Source organism: Pteropus alecto, unplaced genomic scaffold (assembly GCF_000325575.1).
Source record: "Pteropus alecto unplaced genomic scaffold, ASM32557v1 scaffold34, whole genome shotgun sequence".
In the NCBI taxonomy this organism is placed as follows: Eukaryota; Metazoa; Chordata; class Mammalia; order Chiroptera; family Pteropodidae; genus Pteropus; species Pteropus alecto.
The window spans coordinates 3,937,969-3,941,414 of NW_006435763.1; the positions used below are offsets into that span (position 1 = coordinate 3,937,969).

The 3,446-nt window shown below is 50.5% G+C and overlaps 1 long non-coding RNA gene across 1 annotated transcript in view; it reads right to left on the minus strand.

The window, feature by feature from the left end:
• Positions 1-1,868: 1,868 nt before the first annotated feature.
• LOC112479126 overlaps positions 1,869-3,446 on the minus strand; it is an 8,749-nt gene continuing 7,171 nt past the window's right edge. Inside the window, exon 3 of the long non-coding RNA XR_003046055.1 lies at positions 1,869-1,977. This is a non-coding gene — a long non-coding RNA (uncharacterized LOC112479126). The remainder of the gene's footprint in view (positions 1,978-3,446) is intronic.

The window sequence follows — 3,446 nt, forward strand, 5'->3', positions numbered from 1 at the left end:
CAGATATAGAGAAGATTTTGGTGGTTGCCAGACGGGAGTGGGGTTGGAAGGATGGGTGAAAGAGGGGAGGGGATTAAGAGGTACAAATTGGTAGTTACAAAACAGTCACGGGACATAAAGTACAGCATAGGAAATATCGTCAATAGTATTGTAATTACTATACTAATGGGTACTAGATTTATCAGTGACCACTTCATAAGTTATATAAATGTCTAATCACTATGTTGTACGCCTGAAACTAATAGGTCAATTGTAATTTAAAAATATTTTAAAAAAGAAAATAAGAGCTAAAACAATGTACCAAAAATAGGATGGATTGGCGGATGTATAGAGAAATGGATGGATACATGATAAGTCAAGTTTAATAAAATGTTAACCAATCAGTGTCGCTGTATGTTGGAAAATCTTAATAAAATGTTGGCAAGAAAGTAGCAACCTTCCCCCTCAAAAAGTAAGCCTTCAGTGGCCCTCATTTTCTATAGAACACCCCCAGGTGCTTAGCTGGGCATCCCCCCAGCACTTGCCTCAGACCCCTTGGTGCAGTATTTAACCTTTCCAAGCCTCATGTCCCTGACACACAGGGAACTGCGGTCCCTCAGGGGGCAGTGGAGAGGCCGGGATGAGAAGATCAGCACTCAGCATCACGTCCGCACAGGCAGGCACTCAGGAAATGCTACCTCCGATCCTTAGAGCTTTAAAGCTACTTCGGTGACTCCCAGATTCTGGAGGACACCTGGCCAGAGGGTCCCTAACAAGAGCTCCCTGTCCGTTTGCAGCGGGGCCTCTCAGTCCCTTCATTCGTTTGCTGGTCCAGGCAGCATTCTCTGAGCCAGGACCCGTGCTGGGTGCCCAGGAGCCCACGCATTAACTCTAACAAGTCCTTGCCTGTAAGGACTTGACGGTTCCAACCAGTGGAACAGATGCTCCAAGGGAACCTGGAGCAGCAAAACCTGACAGTGCCAGCCTGGTGAGAAAGCCGGGCCAGGCTTTGGAATGCTGACTCCGTCAGCCCGGAGGAGCCGGGCCTCAGCGCTGGAAGGACCCTGGCATCCGCGCCGCCCCAGCCCCTCCCCGCCTCTGCAGGCCTTCTCTCCCGTTGGCAGCAGCCACAGCAGAAGGCAGCCGGGTGGAGGTATGTGCTCAGGGGGAGAGCAAGGCCAGCAGAAGGAGAGAAGTTACCTTCTCCCCGCCACCCGGCTGTGGCCAGGCTCAGACAGCCTGAATCAGAGCACCTGGTTTAGAGGTCCGCCAATCAAGCCACCAGCACAGCTGCGTTCTCCTTAAGCAAGGCCTGGCGGGCCTGGAATCATGCTCAGGGTCCCAGTGCAATTTCACGACTGCCCCCAGAGGCAGGTGCCACAGTGCCGGTATGGGAACAAGTTCAGAGACATTAAATAACTTGCCCAAAGTCACACGGAGCAAGCCAACACTAGCCACTACCCCTGTTCAAACCGGGTCCGCAACAATGATGGCAGCTGATATTTTGAGCCACTACACATATACCATCTCATTTGAGCCCTACAATGACCTGAAGAGGGAAAAATTATTACCGGCGTTCTGCAGAGAAATTCAATAATGCCTGGAACAACTTAACAGGTAGATGGCAGAGCCAGCACTCGACGAATAACGACGACCGATAATTATGATACTAATGGCAACTACATTATTCTCCTACTGCTTCCGGAACAACCATCACAAACTTAGTGACTTAGAAATGATACAAACGTATTATTCACTTACAGTTCTGGAGGTCAGGAGTCAAGGTGTCGGCAGGGCTGCGCTCTGCCCGGGGGCTTCCAGGAAGAATCCGTTTCCTTGCGTTTCCCAGCTTCTAGAAGCTGCCCGTGCGGCCTGGCTTACAGTGCCTCCCTCCACCGTCAAGGCGCCCTACTCCAACCTTCTTCCATCTTCATGCCTCCTCCTCTGACCCTCCTGGCTCCTCGCAGAGGCCTCTTGTGATTACACCATTGGGTCCACCTGGAAAATCCAGGTGTGTGCCCTTATCATGTCTGCCGATGCCCCTTTGACCATGGAAATTAACATGTTCACAGGTTCTGGGAATTAGGACACGCACCTCTTGGAGGGCTGTGACTCCGCCTACTGCAGCAGGTAACATTTCCTGAGCTCCAACTACTACTACCACGTGCAGGGGTTCTGTGCTCAGCGTTTGTGCGCATCATTTTAGAGCAGCGCATCTCACGCTTTAACTTGCACATAGATCCCCAGGACACCTTGTTAAAAATGCAGATTCTGGTTTGGGAGGTCTGGATTCCTAACCTGCATCCAGGTGATCCTGCCCCTGTGGTCCAGAGACCCCACTGTGAGCAGCAAGAATCTAGAAGAAGGGCCAACAACCTCTTTCTGTGAAAAACCCGAGAGTAACTAACTATTTTCAGCTTTGCAGGCCTTGCAGTCTCTGCTGTGACCACTCCACTCTGTTACAGCCCCAAAGCAGCCATCAACATTATGAGAATGCATGGGCGTGGCTGTGTGCCAATAAAACTTTATGGACACTAACATTTGAATTTCATAGACTGTCAGGAAATGTTATTCTCCTTTTGATTATTTTCAACCATTTGAAAATGCAAAGACCATTCTTAATTTACAGTGACACTGGGCCAGGTTTGGCCTGTGGGTTGTAGTTTGCAGACCCCTGATCTGGAATGTCAGTTCCAAGAGAACATTTATTTCTATCTTATTTTTCTTGCTGTGGTATCCCTTGCATCTGGCACTTCATAGCTGCCCCTAAATTAAGTGCTGAATGAAAGAGCAAATCATCTCTAATCCTCACAGCTACTTTTCCTAGGAGGCACAGTTTACAGATGGGGAGCTGATGGGAGTCGTTTCTCTGGATTTGGTAGAAAAAAAGGCACAGAGATGGTGTGCATGAGGCTGTGCAGCTGGCCTCCTGGAGGGACCAAAACCACTCTGCCCCCATCGGTGTCCTCCCCCACAGCCTGGGCACCCCCTCCCCTGCAGCCAGCACCACAAAGTTGCCTATATCCCTGGCTCCTGCAAGGACAGTTCTGCTCCCCAGAAAGGCGGATCTGGGACCTTCACACAGCCATGTCTTGAGCCAGGCCCAGCAAACCTCTCACCGAGCATGAGAGGCAACAGAAAATTCTCTCCTTTGTTGGTTGGAAACAGCAAACGCTCCAACACTTCCGCACTAGGCGACCAGGCACAAGCTCCGCCAGGTCAGAGCCTAGCAAACACATTCCCGTCAGGGGCCGGTCTAGTAACATAAATGTGTGAAACGGGTGGGGTTGAAACCACATTCAGCAAATGGCTGCTAATGCCACAATCAGTGACACCTGTCCAGCTCCGTGGCTTTTTAAAGCCTTCTGTGAGACCCACGTGGCTTGAAATTTGCCAGCTGTGTCTCTCCTCAATTTTACAGAGAGCTGCTCCCACCCCAGGACCTCCACCCATGCTGTTCCCTCAGC